The sequence below is a fragment of the Aotus nancymaae genome, unplaced genomic scaffold, assembly GCF_030222135.1.
Source record: "Aotus nancymaae isolate 86718 unplaced genomic scaffold, 86718_ANA_hifiasm-v0.15.2.pri h1tg000040l, whole genome shotgun sequence".
In the NCBI taxonomy this organism is placed as follows: Eukaryota; Metazoa; Chordata; class Mammalia; order Primates; family Aotidae; genus Aotus; species Aotus nancymaae.
This window is the reverse complement of record NW_026988454.1, coordinates 54,011,519-54,032,049: the sequence shown is the minus strand read 5'-3', so window position 1 is coordinate 54,032,049 and position 20,531 is coordinate 54,011,519. Positions and strand designations below refer to the sequence as shown.

Here is a 20,531-nt window from a genome sequence, read left to right as displayed (position 1 = left end):
AATTCTTGTGGAATACTAATCTGATTCGCTATAATGATTAAAACATTTCTCTCTAGAAAAACAATCATATAAATTTCCATGATTTCTATAGTATTCTGAATATTTATGTTTCCAAGAACACTTTAGTCAGAGCTGAGCAACTTGGGGAAATAGAATTAGGGCTGAATTTTTCAGGACATTCACATGTGCAACCAACTCTGTGGCTATGCTTGGAATCCGTTCCTGGCTCAGGATCAGATACATACATAAACTCATACCACATTTGCATCCTATCTATTTCCAAGAGTCATTCTTCACAAATGCTGGAAGCTTGCTTTATGTTTCACCCATTTATTAATGACCTATATAATGTGTAATTTTTCATACATTTGGAGACCTTAGGTCTAGCTTTATCTCTACGTGTTCTGCTTTTCCCATTTAATTTTTCTTTTGTCTCCTCTTCTATCATATACTATAATGAAAAACCAAAATAAATACTGTTACATTTTTCACAAATTTCTTTAGCAAACATTTATTTCTAAAACTTACTGTTTTGATAGATAGATGAGAGAGAAAGATGGATAGAATTTACCCAACAATGTTTTACTACCATAAGATATTGTTTTCATTGTTGTATTTTTCCTATTTTTATTTGTATAGGTTCCTATTTCCTGTGAGTTTTGTTCTTTGTCTCCATAACTAGATTATACGCTATTTGAAAGGAACAAGAGGTTTCTCTTGTACAAGTAAGATATTTCTATTTTCTGCAACCATTCATGATTTTATTTAATCATTTATTTATTCAGCAAGCATCTATTAAAATAACAGTCTGTGCAGAGTGCTGCACAATTGGCTCTTGTCCTTTATAAAGTTCCCAGAAATGAACAAAGCATCCCAGACATACTTGACCATGATGAAGTAGAGCAGGACTATTGGTTTACCTGGCTCCAAACCCAGAGGTTTTACTTGATATTACACCATCATCCTATACTGAAGGATATTATGAGAAATACTTTTATAAAGGGTGTTCCCAGATTGACTGTAAGTATATTTACATGAAAGCCTTTCTGAGAATCCTAGGAGAAATTTCTCTGGTTGCACATTAGAAATAGTTGTGCTTCTTGTAGTTATCTGGTTTGCTTTTATAGCATAGACGCACTGTGAACATTATAAGGGATTCAATTCCTAGCTATCTGCTAGCATTTAGGAACCCCCTCTCTTCATTCCTCATTCAACGGCACTTACCGAACCACCCAAGCAGGTATACCAAACTTCATGCCAGGGATATTTTGGGCACAGTTCTTTTTCATTTATCTAATTATTATGTACACTTCTGTGTGAATTATTTGTATCCTGTTAAAAACAAGATTTGAAGAAAGAATAGATTATTAACTTGATATTTAATAAGATAGATGGTAAATGATGATGATGATGTTGATGGCGATGATAGAAAAAGATAGATAAGCCAATAGCTAGTTCTTTAAAATTCCTGGAGTTTGATTCTATACTTTTATCACTGCTGACCAAAATTTCATCTGTTCATTGGTTTTAGCCATTATTGCTCTCTACTTAAGGGTGTTCTTTAGCACTAAGCCACTGTAAACCCAAAATGAATGAAGCCCCTTTGAGTTTTTCCTCTAGCATGACTCTCGTATACTCTTCTCTCCAGTCCTATTGCCACAGCCCTTTTTGAAACTCATGAGCTAAGGCAACGATTCTACCAAATATGTCTACAGCAATTTCACATTGGAGTTTTGCCCCATTTACAGTGATTACTACAGTGACTGTCTCTGTGCTACACCCAGTTTCTTTGAGGGAAGCTGATTATTCTCCCCCGTCCTACTGGACATATGCTCTGAATAGTAGTAGCCAATCTCATGCTTGACCTCATCCCCATGGCCACATTATCTTGACTAGAAGTACTGTAACCCTTAGAAATATATTTACCTAAAAATAATCAAAAACTATCTGACAATAGCTTAAGCAAAAAAGAGTTTTTGTCATATAACAAGACTGCTGGTAGGTAGTTGCTCACATTAGCTACAGTGGCTCAAAAAATTAGGGCCTATGTCTTTGTAATTACTTTGGATTTCCCACATTATGTATTAGCTCATGGTACTAGTTGGCTTCTCCATCTCAAAATATGATATCTGTTCTAATGGAAAGAAGAAAAGCAGAAAGAGGAAAGAGGGCCTGCTACCAAGCCCAATCTCCTTTATCAAGAGAGGAAATGGCGTCTTAGAAACTTCTGCAATACACTTTCCTTATAATCTCGTTGGAAGTAAGTGCATTTCAAGGATAGCTCCAGTTGCAAAAAAAAAAAAAAAACACACACACACACACACAAATAAATAAATAACCAGACTGTAATGCTTAGCTAAAGTTAATCATGATCAATTGCATGAAGTTGATTTCACAACATCTCTAATGAACTCAGGGTTTTGTTATCAATTAAGAAGTTGGAAATGGTATTGAAAAGTCAGGTGAGCCCCAAGCCTATCAAAACATCCCATCCCTTGACCTTGTGATTTGTTTACGGATTGGAATATGACCTAAGGCTTGCCAACAGAGCCTTTAGGGGAAATTGTTTAAATTGGCTAGACAGCTACCTATAATCACATACTTTGCCTAGTAAAGATTGTTGCTTCAGAAAAGGAAGCTAACATAGAAAGTAGAAACAAGAAATAGAAAAGAAACTCCAAATGGCATGGCTTCTTACAGAGTCATTAAGGCCAGTTTTACTTCTGCTCTTGGATACAGGAGCCAACCAATTCTCTACAATGCTCAAAATAGATCATTTTGGATTACAAGCAGACTCCAGACTAACCTATTTCTTAGCAGATTTCCCTGTTTCTAACTTCAGTCATTGCAGCACAGAGCCCTCACAGTTGTTTTTTTACAAACACAAACCTAATGATATCCCCAATTTAAAATCTGTGATATATTTTCCATCACCTGCAAGATGGAGTTCAAACAGTTTATTATATTAAGAGTTTTTCATAACCTAGCTCAGACACACACACAAATCTATGCTTTGGCCATACAAAACTTTTCAATACTCCTAACACATGTCATACATTCTCATGCCATGACTTTCTTTCTCTCTCTCCGATGCCCTACCCCATGTGATTCAGCCAAATAAGTCCAGTTAGTTTCTCGGGACCCAACCCTGCATAGCCTTGCCACCATCGCTTCCACTGACCTATACCTATACCATTACACTCACACCTATACAGATACACACCTGAGTAAAAGTCTTGCTCATTGTGTTGTGTTCTCAGCTCCAACAGTCCCTCTTACACACCTTTATCACAGCACAGCTCACATAGTAGTATAACTACTCCTAGTTAGTTGTAAGTATCTCAAGGGCAAAGACTGATAAAATTCAATGACAGTTTGTTTGATTGAAATAAGTGGAATATTTGCACAAGTGGAGGAAAAAAGGAGCTATTAAAATCAGCTGAATTTTTCTTGCATTTGGCTTATATTTGGTTAAATTCTTCAGTGCTTTTTCCTTTGAACTGCTATTGTCAGCTTCTGCTACTGTTCTGTAATAATGTTACTGGTATTTTGTAATTTAAAGATAGAGCCATATGACTACAAGTCATGAAACTGGCATTGTGTTGCAAGCCTAGCTTTATAACTATAAAATACTTGATAATTTGAGTCTATATTTGGAAGTTATCCTCCCATATTTTGTACCACTTTAAAAGTTATCACTGGTACCTCTCTACAAAATGTATCAATAATACATTAAACGGCATAAAATTAGAGTTGTATAGGACATCCACTAAAACCTGCACACAAAGTTGACATTGATCCATTGGCCACTAGTCCTTGAGCCTCGTTCTTTATTTCACTGTGAGTCCATCTAACTGGACCTTCATCCAGGCCACAGTGTGTAACATTGCTGTCAAGCATTCATTAGTTTTGGAATGAGGTTGAAGATACATAAATAATATTTCTAATTTATAGTAAAAAAAAAAAAACTTAGTTTCAGAAAAGATATGTGACTTGTCAATGATTTTAGAACGGATAAGTGGGAAAGTAGGTAGATTTTCTAAGTCCAGTGATCATTCCATTATATAACAGCCCCGTCAATTGAAACTCTATCAAACATTCTACTAAAATAAAACACTGTACCTGTAGCATTTTTATCTACCACTTTACACATTTTGTTTACATAGGAAATTATGTTTTTCTGGTGTGATTTGTTTTTGGTGAATCCATGCAATTTCTAAACATCACTTCTTTTTCTACACACTTCCCATCTGTTAATAATTTATTTTAATCCTAAATGCCCTTCCTGGTTATCCAAGATATCTCTAGACAAATATTTGTCAGCTTCTTATAATCCTAGAGACTATAAAACTTCTTCAGATTTTTCACTTTAGCAAAGTGTTTTGTTCAGGAGCTATACAATACAAGAAGACTCAATGTTACCAGAAAAATATCAGTTAACAGGTTGAAAACCAACAATACATTTTTTTTAATTTGAGAGATATTCCCTCCTAGACCATTGGCATAGGCAATTTCCACACTCCTATATAAGAAGAGCTTATAGGCAAAAATCTGTTTGGAAGAGGACACATAATTGTTTTGAATGTGTAAGCACAGTGAGCCCACTGTTTGTTTTGACTTAAATGTTTGTGTATTTGGCATGTTTGGAGGACATACGGAGATTGGAGTAGAGGACTAAAGCACTGCCCCCGGCCCACCATGGTGTTGTCATTGGATCCTGGACAGTTACATCACATGCCTGGATTTCGACCTCATCCAGGTAACATGCTTGCTCTGCAGTTATAATAGTCAGTAAGACTAAGGGCTGAACAGAAGCTTGCTAATTGTCTAAGCCACTCAGGTCTGGCTGCCAATTGGCAAGTTTCTCCTAGAACAGTAGTGCACTGCTCAGTGACAGAAGTCACTGTAGATCAACCTGAGATACTTCCATACCCCAAGGGGAGCACAGCAGAGGACTCAAAACCTTTGCCAACCAGAAGTCTGAAGACTTAATTTCTCTTGGGAGGAGCAGCTGCTGTACAAACTGATAAAATCACACCCCAAGAAACCCAGACTATAAAATACCTCTTTGTAGAATTCACAGCGTTAGAGAGGTAAAAAGATTAGGTTTGTGCTTCAGTCTCCTCCTTTTGATTGCAAATGAACAGGAAAAGAAAGAAATTTTGTAAGGTAGACTGAGAAAGTTAATTAGTTTAAAAGTGAGAAGTTGATTGGAGAATACATAACCTCAGCCTTGATACATGTTATACCTCCTGTCTGTGTTTACCTACATGTCACATAATGGATTACACATTTTATGATAATTGATTATACATTTATACACACACACCCCTTGATTTAGTGGGGAAAACAACACAAATGTAGAAAACGTGTTACTTAGCCAGGGCAATGGGGTCAAAAAGAGATTACTGTTCAGTCTAAACCAATTGCCTTCCAAGCTAATAAACGTAAAGGCATTTCATTCATTTGATAGTGTCAGGGTCAACTCGGGGCCAACTGTAGGCAAATTTTGCTCTATGTGTTCATTCATAATACGGTCAAGGTAACATTTGAATCGAGGACTTTCTTTTTTTTGGCAAGGAATATAAACACAAATGATGTTTCTGTGATGGGGACAGTGAAGAATTAGGAAATAGAAAGACTCAATTTCATTGTTTTGTCTGGGTCTGATGAAGGTAGACTGAAGGTAGACTGGGTCTGATGAAGCTAGACATGGCTTCATCTTATATGTGTAGGCCTTAAGTATTTTTAATGTCTCGTGGTAAACCAATTTTCTTCTGTTTTATGAGCAGTATGTCAAACACCAATGCAGGAGTCCCCTAGGTTGAAAATTCCATAAGCTTCATGTAATTCCATAACTTCCATGTCCAGGTGATCCAAAACATGACTTTCATAACTCAGTTAAATAATCATATGTTTCCATACTTTTCCCAACCTTAGAAATGATGATGTTATTTGATTCAATTGATTGATCCTAAAAGAAACAGTACAAGAGTCAATGTTTGTTTCCAATAAAATTTACAATTATTTCAACTTTCTCTTACTTTTTCTTCAAGTTCTGAAACTATTAATATAGTGAAAGGCTACTAAAATCAAGTATTCATAAAGATATGTAAAAATATTCTGTTTTCTGGATAACTGTCCGAGAAGAATGCTATTTGCCTGTATTGACGCTAAACTATACTCTCAGTGTTAACTCATGACCATTCTCAGAGACAGGGGGCTTTCCTTAATATTGGAACTAAAGAATTAGACTTTCAACTCTCCTGACGGCCTTTTTTGTCTGCTCTGTAGGTTTGTTCGCTGATCTAAACACTTGGAAAACCATTTTGCAAAAAAAGAAAAAAGTGAAATGCTTATTCATGGGAAATCTTTACTCCACCCAGGAAAAGATAAATGGTACTTAAGAACTACTCTTTAAGAGTGAGATGTTTATTGAAATAAGGGAAGCTAATTGTCAAAAATGATGAGAAACAAATGTGAAAAGTCCTATGTTTGGAGCTCTGGCTACATGAAGCGTTTAAACAAGCATATGCTGTGTTTCAAAAGAAGAGACATAGTTTGAAAGTTGCCATTTTTTGGAAAATAAATGTTAAGAGAGAGAGAGAGAAAAAATCATAGCTGCTAACAGCAGTTTCAGAACATAGAATAAGAAAGAGAGAACATGGCTGCCAATGTTCTCTTCTCTGAAATGTTGGAACTCCATTTTGATATCAGTTTACCTTTTTAATACTATTTCTATCGCAAACCAGTTCTTCCAGAGACATGTGTTAAAGGGGCTGATGTGTGATTGCTACTAGAGATAGATATGAGGTGTATAGTTCTGCTTGGTCCAGTTCTCAGTCTTTCCACTGTTTTGCCATGAATTCCCAGACCTTTCTAGAACAGAGCTGCTCAAACTTGGCACACATTTTGGGGAGAAAATGCATTATTGGGAGAGGGCTGTTTTGTATGTTGTTGGATGTTTAACAACATGCTGGCCTCTACACATGCGATAGCAGCCCACGCCCACTTGTAACAACTAAAAGTGTCTCCAGACATGGCCAGATCTCCTCAGAGAGGGGTAAGGAAAGGAGAGACAATTTATTGAGGAGAGCTTTTACATTTATTACTCTAGATGATAAAACATAATCTTAGGGTTCTCAGATAAGCTGTGTATTATATGTTTACAAATGTATTCAGCAAAGGTGCAAACTTCATGACACCAGTACAGAGTAACCTTGATCTTAGATGGTCCCCATTAGAAAAGGTCAGTAAATTGGTTATACTTCTGTTCTTCTCAGGCAATAGGTATTATTTCTGGGGCCTCTATTGATTGTCTACAGCCAAAAGTAGGCTATGGAATCAGACTGAACTGGATTTTGGTACTGGCTCCCTCACTTCCCACCACTATAATCACAGGCTTACTATTTGACCTCTCTAAACCTCAGTTTTCCTCACCACAAAATGGAGTCAATGTTGACCTAAGAGGATTATTGTAATGACTAAATAAAATAGCACATCTTCATATTCACACTTGGTAATCCCCTAATAAATCACCAGTTGTTACGATGTGGTGCAATCATATTCAGGTTCAGTGAAGTAGGGGTGTCATTTCTTTTGTTTAACCTTGAAACCAATTATGACTGACAGAACTCATTAACTAGCGAATGTTTAAATAACCAAACAGTAGGACCTACAAATAATTAGAGCTGTTTCCAGCTTTTATTTTTGACTTGTCTTTAGTTATCCTCATGTTGGATGCACATTAGTCACTTGTTTCTGCCCCATCAGCCCACAGTTTTGTTTTCAGTGGGAGTGCCCAGTGAAATAATCAACATGAACTTAACTGCAGCTCGACAAGCTGCAGAGTTGTTTCAATAAATGGGAAACATGCTGAGCTGCATGCACTTGGAAGTCAGCAAATGTTGACCAAGAATATCTTATTTGGGACCCACCCAGTCCCCATAACCTAGTGATAGCATTCCGTTGAAATTAGGAAGAGATTCAAGTTGCTCAAAGCTTCATTTTAAACAGAAATACACCAGCAATACACTAGCTGCTGGAGAGAGACGGGAAAGAGTCTCACAGCAATCAAAAGCCGACAATGATCCAAGTGACAAGAAGACACAGGCCCATTTGGGATGTCTCCTGCTCATTTCTGCTGAACTTTTTCCAAAGAGTATGCTGCCCGGAATTGTGAAAGGAGACCAGTGACTCTTATGAGAAACAAAATATTTTTCTTTACAAATGCCTTCCAAAGGAATGCGGATGTTTACAACACTTGGAGAATGGCCAGGCTGGCGTATCTTTCAGCACAACATGGAGACGTGTTCAAGCCCAGTTTACAGCCTATGTTTTGTACACAGGCAAAGCACGCCAAATGTCTCCCTAAAGGTGGTGTTATCTGAATAGCTCTTTGAAGGATTCTACAAGGGGAACATGATTGCCCATTAACAATCACCTCCATTTGAGAAACTCATCTGACCCAATGCATTGAGCAACTTCAGGAAGCCTCATTCAAGAGCCTGATGCAAACAGCTGGGGTGTTCAACTGAGTCAAACCAAGTAAGCCCAAAGGGTGACCACTGTGCCCCTGGTCCTTCCCAGCCTCATCACAAGCTCAGTGGTAGCTTCTCACTAGTACTGGTAGTACCTCCTGGGAGCAAGAAACAGAAATACAACTCATGGCAGTTTAGGCCTAATGAAAGGAAGGCCCCCTTAATCAGGAGAAAGAAAACGTTCAGTTCTTGAGTCATTTTTCTGACAATGATAATTTTAAGTTTTATCCATGTCCCTGCAAAGGACATGAACTCACATCTGGGGCCTGTCTGGGGATGGGGGCTAGGGGAGGGACAGCAGTGGGTAGGAGGATAGGGGAGAGATAACATTAGGAGAAATATTTAATGTGGATGATGGGGTGATGGATGAAGCAAACCACCATGGCACGTGTACACCTACGTAACAAACCTGCAGGTTCTGCACATGTACCCCAGAACTTAAAGTATAATTAAAAAAAAAAAAAAGAAAATATTCAAACTCCAGCATCAGAGTGTATTGTTCTGGGGGTGAACATTTCCTAGAAGGGAACTGTTGTTCTGGGCATATAAAGCAACAGATGTCCTCTCCCACTTACTGTCATTTCCCACAGGTGATCTTGACATATAATAGTATTGACACTTTAACTCAGGTTCACTACCTGCTTTTGTGAATAAAGTTATTTTTTGATGCAGCCAGGTCTATTCATTTACTTCTAATTTATGGTTGTTTGTGTGCTACAATGGCAGAGTTAAATAGCTGCTATAGAGACTGTGTGGGCTGCAAAGCCTATATCTACTATCTGACTCTTCACAGAAAAATTTTGCTTATCCCTGCTTTAAATCATTCTCTCGGGGAATATCTAGATTTAAAATTTGGCTTAAGTAAATCCGAAATGGTTACAGGTTTGACAAAACTTTCCAGTCCCTATTTTTTTTAAGGGATTGATTATATATTTATTTATAATATATTTGATTATATATTTAAATATATATATATTACTGTATTTACCCTGAGATATTTAGTTTACTTAGTTGTTTATCATCTACATTTAAAGATTAAAACATATGAGATTTACCATAGATTTACACTTCAAAAACTGATCATTTAAGAACAAATAATTAGGCTTTTATCCATCTAAATGTTCAAGAATTATATGTTGTATGGCTGTAACTCTACTTCAATTCCTTTTTTTTTATTAACCAACTCATTCCTAATCATAAACAGATAATGATGGTCTTTTATATATTTAAATATCTTACAAAGTCTACAAAGTCTGGACAAGACTTGACAAAAGCAAATACTTATATTCTTGCTGATGTAATTATTACTGACTAAAATAATCCTATTTTCCCGAGGCTTGACTTAGATTGTTCGGGAACTTTGTACAACTAAAGATTGCTAAAAAGCCGGGTACTAACAGCTTATGGGGAACTTCCTTCTAATGTTCCATTTCATCTCTGTAATTGCTAAAATTGCCTGGGAAACTAACTAGATTATTAGTTCATGAGAAAACTTTAATGAGTTTCCTAATGATCTAGATAGTCCATGCCTTACTCCTTTTGATTCTGCTGTGAATTCTGTAAATTAATGATAAAACAACAGAAGGTAAAATAAATAAATAAATAAATAAAAAGAGTTCTGGAAGGACCATTTACTTTTTTGCCTTAAAGCAATTTATTGATGCTACAGTTCAGGTTATTAATGATTTTAAAAAATGGTAAAATTTAATTTTTAAAATAAGTTTTATTCTAGTTCAAAAAGTAGCAGTCAACCAACTAAACAAAAACATGTAATGAGGACCTGCTGTTATTTCAGCAAAGCATTGTTTTGGCTAGTGGTAGATATAAAAACATCTAAGACAATGTCATCTCTAAAGAGACTCCCAATTTGGGAGGAAGATAAAAATTATAATGACCACAAATCATAATGCAATTCAGACTTTGAAAATAAGAGTTTTGATGGAGGGAAAGGAAAGTGCCATGGGAGCATAGTGTAGAAGGCAATTAATGCTAAAAAAAAAAAAAGATGGAGGAGACTCGGGTGCTCAGAAAATGTTTCACAGGGAACATGTATTAGAATTCAGTCTCAAGGCTCATGGTGTGCTAAGGGTGAGAATGAGGACTCTGGTTCTTTCAAGGAGAGAGAATATCATGACCCAATGCAAAGAGATTTCATTGAAATGACTTGCTTAAGGGTCTGGTTTGCCTTTCCTACCACACCTTAAGTTCCTAAGAAGGGGTCACATTTTCCCTGCACTATCAAAGTCTCTCACAGAGGTGTCCCTTGAATTAAGCAACGACCCTAGTATGCGATGAAATCCATTTCTTATTCTCCTTGTCTTCAATTGCAATTCAAGTTTTCCAAAATTCAAACTTCTAAGAAGTTATGAATAATTTTAATGCCACCCTAAATCTTACTAGTTTACTAGGACAATATATTTAACTTCTCAGATCCTCAGGTTCCTAATCTACAAGTTGGGAAGGGGAGAGTAGGGAGGGATGTGGCAGGGAAAGAGTAATAATACATCACAGAGATTAGGATACAATGAGACTACGTGTGTCAAGTGCTCAGCTCCATGATGAACCCGTAGGACATACATTCATTTCTTTCAAAATAAAGAACAATTGCATATGCTGAATGCTAGCATTCGATTTTCTAAAACGGTGCCAAGAACCTGATTTCCCTGTGAGCTCCCAAAAGCATTTGTGGGTTGCTGCATATCATGGTCACCTCTTGGAGAATTACACTGTGGGAATCACACTGCACATCCGCGGGTTAAAGTGTCAAAGAAGTCCTGCAGGGAAACAAGTCTGCCTAGCTTTCTTGATCCCAGAGTTTTTAAACTTATTTGAACCCAGACTTTTTTCCCATAACACTAGTATCCATCAAGACACATTTTACAAATTCAAATCTAAAAATTATACAGGGCCGGGTGTGGTGGCTCACACCTGTAATCCCAGCATTTCAGGAGTCTGAGGAAGGAAGATTGCTGGAGCCAAGGACTTCACGACCAACCTGGGCAACACAGTGAGACATCGCCTCTACAAAAAATAAATAAATAAATAATTAGCTGGGCACGGTGGTGAATGCGTGTAGTCCCAGCTACTTGGGAGGCTGAGGCAAGAGTTCAAGATTGCCATAACTGCATCGCTGCACTCCAGCCTAGGTGACAGAGGGAAACTGCATCTCACAAAAAAAAAGAAAAGAAGAAAGGGAATATGGTAGACCTATTACTTTCACTCTGCCCTACAAACATCCTTGCCCTTATTCACATGTGTAAGTAGAAAAAACAGGAAGGTGGTTTTCTGTTTCGCTTTGGTTTTTGTGCCCCTGAAATAACTATTTTACAATATCACGTGTTAAATGTGAGTTATACACTCCTCTTTCCATGAGTATTGAGCATCCTTTTGTAATCAAAGTAAAATAATTAAAATCCGTGTTATTTTAAGGTTCCATTTATAGTTTTCGTTCTTTTAAGTTTTTTTTTACTTCTGTGCCATTTGGGTTTACTTATTTATTTTTAATGCAGAGATGAAAGAAGTTTCAGGAAAATCTCTTGAGTGACTCTCATCACCCATGGTTGCCTGGGCCTTTAGTGTTCTCACCTGGGCTCTGCACCTTCCTACCCCCTGCCACCAGCACCGAAAAGGACATAACATTGTTATCATTTGTCATTCAACGCTAGCTAATAAGTCTGTGTTGGATTCAATCCTCTTTCATCACAGTTTTACTTTTTACTTATTTTACTTTCACTTTATCCATGAGTCCCAGCCTGAGGATATTTTCATCTTGGAAAAAATATCATATGTAATAATGATGCCTCTTCTCTCATGCTATGAAACTAGTAAAATAGAAATGTATCTCTCATAATCTCCAAACTCTGGTAAAAAAGACTGAAAAGATTTTTAAGTGATAAAACAAAACAATAGTAGCAAAACATTAAACATATAAATACGTTTTTTGAAATTGTAATGGAAAATATATTTAGCCTCTATATCAGATTCTAAGTTCCTCAGTGGCTGAAATAACCTCTGATTTATCTTGTTATCCCAGAGTTCTAGTACAGTGTCTTATATACAGTGTATTCTCAAACATTATTTATCTAACTAAATTTAGCTCTTTAAAGAGTTAAGTCTTCCAGTGGAAGTTATTGCAGGAACACCTGGATCTTTGAAGAGTAATAAACTCTAATTGCTTATCAACTCACTGTGTCTTCACATGACTAAGATCTAAGTCAGTGAAAAAATAAGGTGGCCCAAGTGTCCTGAAACTCACACCATTCTTGATCCTTTGAATCAGAACATATAAGAAAAAATAAAATTCATTTTACATTTGTATTAGAAATTTTCTGAATTTGTTAAATAAGCATCTGTATTATCCAGAATTTAAAACAGGGTTATCTCGCCATTCTCAACTTTCAGGAGAAGAGGATGCTGGAAGGAGAAAAAGAAAGTAGAGGAGGGGCAAATAGAAAGAGAGAGAGAAAAGAAGAAGGGAGAAGGAAGGGAGGGAGGGAATTTAGTTTTGCCTATTTGTATATTTCAAGCAACTTTTACAGTTTGAAAGGAGGAGGGAGGGAGGGAGGAAGGGAATCTAGGTTTGCTTATTTGTATATTTCAAGAAACTTTTACAGTTTGTCCAAGAGTGAATCTAAATTAATTTGAATTTCTCTATATCAGTTTTCCTCAAACTTGAGTAGTGTACAGTCACTTCAAAAGTGACAAATTTGATAATTAACTTATTTTTATATCAATCCATTATCAATAAAATTCAATGGTGAATGTCAAAATATATTAATGTAAAAAAACTAAATTAAAAAAATTCTTATATTTACTTTTGCATTTACTGCCGTTGCACTTTTCTAAAATGCCTTGTTACACATATAAAGGCAAGATCCCCAGCTAACATTTTCTCATAACCTGCATATTATGAGTATCATGCCTACTACTTCGGTTGGGGCTCTTTTCAGTTCAGCATGTCTGCACTTCTGTGTGACAAGGGAAGGCCCCAAAGTTCCACTACTTCTCTTTAACCAATTATGATAAAACCACCTCCATGATATCATTTGGACTTTACATATCACAAGTAGTTTACTTATTTATGTAATAGGTTCACTCCTAAATTTTCTTCATTACTCCAAACAGTAAGTTCCCAAATTCATTTTTATGGTATCAGAACATATTTTTTTTTTAAAATAAGGAATGAAAGTCTTAGTCAATTAAAAAGTTTTTATATTGCACATTATAGTTGCAAAGAAAAAGTTCTATCATTGTATTGGCAAAAGAAACTCATCTCAATGGCTACCTTAGGACAAATATTTTGACATTAGTTTGGGAAGGATATTAGGAGTTAAATACTAACTTCTTTGGTGATCTCTCAGCATTGATGTAACAGTAACACAAATAGAAACCCCAAATCTATATAGCAATCTTAGGTGATCTAGCATAAAAAGCATGTATATTTTTTAAGTAAAATGAGGGAAAAAATAAGTAAATAAGTTCTCATAGAACTTGCAAGCTCTGAAGAATACATCAGAATATTTCAGTTTGAAAAGCATTGCCATTTTAGATCTATAGTCTTCCACATCCAATTTATTATTTAAATAATGATCCTTAAATGCTTTTGAATTCAATTATCAATTTTTGAAAGTTTTATAAAACAGTTTTTAAATCAAAGATTTTTTTCCACCTAAAACATGATTTAATCTGCAATTTTATTTTATTAATGTGCTCCATTTCCCAGGAGTTTTTTTCTATTGGGTTTCAGTTGCTGAGACTTGTAATTCAGCATCTGAGAAGTAAAATCATCCATCCAAGACCTGTTAACAAGGAAATTCATGAAAAATGGCTTGTAATATTTTCTGCAATTACATGATACTTCTTTTAAACTAATTTTATCATTTCGTTACTAATAGGATTTTTTCTTTCTTTTTCTTTTTTTAGTAACTAAGAATTTTACTTTGAAAGTGATGTTTTCTGCTATATATTGTTGACCAAAGAATGTGGAATCATTCTTTCAAGGAAACTATCACTTTATCTGACCATGTCACCGTTCAAAATGTGTATGTCTACAAAAGGATAGAAAATGGAGCAAAATGTCAATGTGTAATGAAAATAAAAAACAATGTGACTCTGGACTTTGGTTTTTCTTTTCAGAAAAAAGCAAGTTTGCATTCCAGAACACCAACCAGATAAGCATCAAATTGTATTAACTGACCATGTGGATCTATTCCAAAGAACCAATTTCAGAGTCACTGAGTTTTCTGACTTTGAACAAGATCATATCATTCTTTTGGGCATAATTTGCTGAAATTAAAATTTAATATAATCTAAATTCATGGCCATTATCTATAAATACTTAGAGTTATCTTGTATCTAGAAAAATTTCTGTTTTACTCGGATATGAACAATCTTTACTTCTAGGATGTTAATTGATATAAAAGGATGTATGTATAAACAATTATGAAATTATCCCTGAAGCATGGAAAATTTGCTCCTCCTAAAGAGTTCTTTGGTTTGGTGTTGCTTGATTTGTTTTCTTTTCGTTCAGAGAATTAACATGACTCAGCAGTCTGTAATGTTAATTGCAATCAAGACCAAAAAGTTAATCCCAATAAGGAAACTTCAAGAAAATCATTAAAGTAAAAGGCTAACTATTAATGATGATAATAACAATAATGATATTTTATGTGTCTATAGTTATTTTTTATATGAGCATTTCAGAGGATTTTGATTTTAGCCAAATAAAGCTACTTTTTCAATTATATGTACTTCTGTAAAATTGCTTCAAATATCAGTATGAATCATACACACAGAATCCCTCAATTTTAGCACTTCAACCATTTATGCACTTCCTTTATTTAAAGAATATCAGTGTAATTTTTGATGTTCTAGAAACAGCTTGCATCCTGGAAACTGATTACAGGTGTCATCAAAATTAAACAGCCATTATTATAAACGATACTAGAGAAAATATAGACATATGCATCTCTTTTATAGGTCAAAATAGAAATTTGAATGACTTAGAAAAGAACATTTTTGGAAATTTGTCTCATCTCAATGAAACTTAGACTTTTTCTTTGTTCTTTCAGGTTGAGCACTTTAATAGCAAAACTCTTAGTCTTAAAAATAATACACACATACACGTTTGGTTCCAGTGGTGGTCTGACACATTGTAAGGTACTTCCCAGATGGGAGAGTAACCTAGGAGTGATCTTTCCTCCTCTCTGCTGAATGGGTCCCTCCAGGAAGGTGCTGAGCAGTGCATTTATCCCCTAAAAGATAAATTTAGCTCTATGGTGAAAGGCATAGGGTAGTCAATGGTTCCCTAATGAAACTTGCACCAGGCTGGGCGCAGTGGCTCACACCTGTAATCCCAGCACTTTGGGAGGTTGAGGCAGGTGGACCACCTGAGATCAGGAGTTCAAGACCAGCCTGGCCAACATGGCGAAACCCTGTCTCTACTAAAAATACAAAAATTAGACAGGCATAGTGGCAGGCACCTGTAATCCTAGCTACTTGGGAGGCTGAGGCAGGAAAATTGTTTTACCCTGGGGAAGATGTTGCAGTGAGTCGAGATTACGCCACTGTATTCCAGCCTGGATGATAGAGCAAGACTCCATCCAAGGAAGGAAGGAAGGAAGGAGGGAGGAGGGGAGGGGAGGGGAGGGGAGGGGAGGAGAGGCAAGGCCTCTGTGGCTAGAAGGTGGTAAGGGACAAAAGATAATCTTAAAAATATAGGGGCCAGATCCTGTGGGGTCAAGTAGGTTATATGGCAAAGAGTTTCAATTTTATATTCATTTCAATAGGAATATATTAGAATGCTAAAAAGATCACCACAAATATGCTTGTTTGAAAACTAATAATAATGGCAGTAATAATAGCAACAATTCAAAAATAACAAAAAGTGGTTTGGATTTTCTCTCCCCAGACCTCACTCTCCTCCAAATGAGATAAGAAAGACATCACAGTGCCATGGAAGAATAATAGTATCAAAAGTGGTGAAATCTCTACAGAGCCCTGAAGCAATGGCAGAGGCTGGCCTAGTGGCCAGCAAGAGGCTAATTGTGACAATTACCAAGAGAGGGATCCTGGAGATGGAGCAGACTCCTGGAATACAATGATGGAGGAGACTGATTATTTTTGGATATTTCATGATTGAGTAGTCTATTGGAACATCCAGGTGGATTTTTCAGCAGGCCTTGATAGGACAGTCTGAAAGTATAAAGAACTTAAGACAGAACTGTAGACTTGGGAACCCTAAACATACACAGTGCTCAGCATGTACTTTTTGTATGCTGTGAATTAAACATAGGTTAACAACATTTAATGATCTATTTTTTGAAAGAGTAAAATTCCTATGAGGCAGTATTTTAGAAAATATTTACAATCTGGGTTATAGTAACCAACAGAGTATATAGTGGCTACAGCAACTTAGGAGCTTGTCTTTTTTTTTTTTTTTTTTTTTTTGAGTTAGTCTTGCTCTGTTGCCCAGGCTGGAGTACAGTGGTGCAATCTCAGCTCACTGCAACCTCTGCCTCCTGGGTTCAAGTCGAGCCTCAGCCTCCTGAGTAGTTGGGATTACAGACACACACCACCATGCCTGGCTAATGTCTGTATTTTTAGTAGAGACACGGTTTCACCATGTTGGCCAGGCTGATCTCTACCTACTGGCCTCAAGTGATGCACCTGACTCAGCCTCTCAACATGCTGGGATTACATGTGTGAGCCACTGCTCCAGGCCAGGAGCCTCTCTTCTTACCAGTTTTATATAAACAACAACAACAAACTCTCTTACCCAATAGTATTACTGGAAGGACTAGAAGTATTAAGGTTTGGGGACATTCCTAGCACAATGCCAGACCCTTTATGACTTTTTCGAACCATGAGAACAATCCCACTGAAAATAAAACAAAAACAAACAAAGAAAAACAAAACAGACTCTATACATTGAGAAAATTCACTTGCTACTTTATAGCCAGGTCTCTTAACCTGAGGCCCATTGGATTGCTCTGTCTCTAGAGAGGCTTCAGGTAGTCTATGAATCCTTTGATTTGTAATCAGAATAGTGGGGATGGGGGAAAGATGTACATGAAATTTTTCCCAGAGTCCATCTCTCTTATCAGAGACTCCAAAAATTTCTTGACTAAAGAGAGTTTAGAAGCATTGCTTTATACTGATAGTATTGTTGTTGATAACAATGATGACATAACGTGAAAATTCCCCCCCTTCCCCACCTACCATACCCTAACAAACTCGCCAGAAAAACCAACAACAAACAAAATAAAAACAATATTTAGTAATTTGGTATCAGTACTGACAATTCCCTGATGATTTTAAGTGCAAAGGGAGGTGTTTAGCCCACAAGTTATCCATTACAAGTCCACCATCCCTTGGACACACTAGCCTGGTTGATGTGTTCTAGTTCTCCATTTCTCATATTTGTTCATCCCTTCCTGCTTATTTCTGGGTAAAACATAAATTAAAATGCTGATACGTAGCTATCTTGGGCAAGGTGAAGATATAGTCTTGAATCCAGGTCAGTAGAATTTGTAGAGCATCCTATAGTTTAAAAGTATTTACTGTGAGTTAGAGTATAATTCATTTCCATTTTACAGATCAGGAAACAGAGTTCTTAGTGGTTAGATAACTGGTCTAATTTTATCCAGTTGGTGCAGAGCCAGGACTGAAGTCTAAAAGTTCCAATTCAAAATTCTTGTTCCACCAACTGAGACAGCTTTTTCCAAAATAATGAAACCTGGCCCTCCCCTTCCACAATGTTCCATTTTTTAAAATTCCAAAATCAAATACATGTCAATTAATGTAGTTCTGTATAGGGAGATTTTGAAGAATCTGAAAACAAACTAATGAAACAATTGTTTAACTTTCTCATCCTAGACATGACCAGAAGACCCTCTATTGATCAAAAGCACTGCAATGATGCTATACCACATCTAGCTGTCCCTTTGAAAGTAATCTCTTCAGAGTGGAGAGCTGTGATGGAGAATAATGTTTTTATACCCTCTTCCCCAATAACCTCGAAACACGTATTTTAAGTGAATTAGCCACCAAAAGAAAAAATGTGTTTTCTCTTGTCTATTTGCTTCAGTTTATTAAGGTTTTCGATTAACACTGTTCCTTATCCAAAACACTTCTCTTACTTCCAGTCCTTTCCTTCTAATACTGTTACTGGTCTCCCTAGGGCTATTTTTCTACTACAATCAAGCCTCCTATTTTTTTTTTTTTTTTTTTGCCAGATAATCCTTCTAAACACAAACCAAATGGCATCAGTCTCCTACTCAAAAACACTAATCACTACCTACTACAGATACCCTTAATGAGGCATCCCGTAATCTGGATTCAAAATTCTCAATTTTGTCTCTTTCTGTTCTCTACACCAATGGTGAAAATTATGTGGAAGATTTACCATTGTTTTCCCCCAAGCTCATATGTTCATTCAACAAACAGTTGTTGAATACCTGCCACATGCCATGTACTTTGCAGGGTTATCACAGGCACGTGACACTGACCTCGTAGAGCTCATAATGTAGAAAAGGCAGACAATTAGAAAGAGAATAAATAAACTATAAGGATTACTAAGGAAACTGAGTGACTGTTGAGAAATAGAAAATGTGGATTGAGTTTGTGGCAGACAAGAAGGGAGTTATTTAAATAGGATGAATTTGAAGGCATTGGGGAGAATGTGACATTTTAAATAAGAGGAAGTTGGGCCAGGCTCATGTCTGTAATCCCAGCACTTTGGGAGGCTGAGGCAGGAGGATCACATGAGACTAGAAGTTTAGGACAGCCTGGCCAAGATGGCAAAGTCATTTCTCTACTAAAAAAATACAATTACCTGGGCATGGTGGCATGTGCCTATAGTCCCAGCTACTAGGGAGGCTGAGGCAGGAGGCTCACTTGAACCCAGGAGGCAGAGGTTGCAGCGAGCTGAGATAGTACCACTGCACTCCAGCCTGGGTGACAGAGCAAGACTTCGTCGCAAATATAACAAATAAATAAATCTAAAAGAAATTTACAATTTTAGGGACCAGTATGTGTGAAGAGCCTAAGGTGGGATAGAGTTTGCAAATGCTAAAAAGGGACTTCTGGATGGAGAACAGGGAATTGAGACAGTGGCCTCTAATGAGAATGAGTCCAGGGCCTGCAGGTCCTTAAAGGCTTTGGAGACAGCTTGTTTTTTATCCAATGTAATAGAAAGTCAGTAAAGAATTTTAATCTGGGAAGTGCCACAATGTAATTAACAATTTTGAAAGACCAAGAAGGCATTGATAACCAAGACAATCCTCTGTCTTTACAGAGAATTCAAATTGTAATAGTACTGATTTTGAAAAGCACAGATATTAGGGTATCAAAAAAAAAACGCATCGCACATTGTACAAATATTATTTATTTCAGATTTTATGCTAACAAAAATAAGTCTGGAAAATTTTAGAGGGTCCATTTCAGGACTGGAACTATCTCAAGCCTCTCTTTTCTGGATCTAAGGTCTGGAGTACAGTACATGGAGACAAGGAAGGGCTTTCAGTCAGACCTTCAACTCTTTTGGTCTATTGGTTGTAAAAGTCTAGAGGGGTAGAATAGAATGCAAATCTTAGAATACATTATAAAGCAAACCTAGTTTGACATTCAGAGCATGACAATACATGGCATACTAAGTGAAATACATATATAAAACTACCTAACATCTAAGAAAATAATTCTAGGCCAAAAATGGTTTTTTTTTTTTGTTTGTTTGTTTGTTTTGTGTGTGTTTTTTTTTTTTTTTGAGACAGAGTTTCGCTCTTGTTACCCAGGCTGGAGTGCAATGGTGCGATCTCGGCTCACCGCAACCTCCGCCTCCTGGGTTCAGGCAATTCTCCAGCCTCAGCCTTCTGAGTAGCTGGGATTACAAGCATGCGCCACCATGTCCAGCTAATTTTTTGTATTTTTAGTAGAGACGGGGTTTCACTATGTTGACCAGGATGGTCTCTATCTCTTGACCTCGTGATCCAC

At 36.6% G+C, this 20,531-nt stretch overlaps 1 long non-coding RNA gene across 14 annotated transcripts in view; it reads right to left on the bottom strand.

Annotated features, from left to right (window-relative positions):
• Nucleotides 1-4,114: 4,114 nt before the first annotated feature.
• LOC110567426 (uncharacterized) overlaps nucleotides 4,115-20,531 on the bottom strand; it is a 32,100-nt gene continuing 15,683 nt past the window's right edge. For 9 of the 14 annotated variants that reach the window (XR_010336635.1, XR_010336639.1, XR_010336636.1 and 6 more), the window contains one exon: nucleotides 19,909-20,103. This is a non-coding gene — a long non-coding RNA (uncharacterized LOC110567426). The other 5 variants (XR_002477832.2, XR_010336641.1, XR_002477831.2 and 2 more) reach the window with 5 other exon arrangements.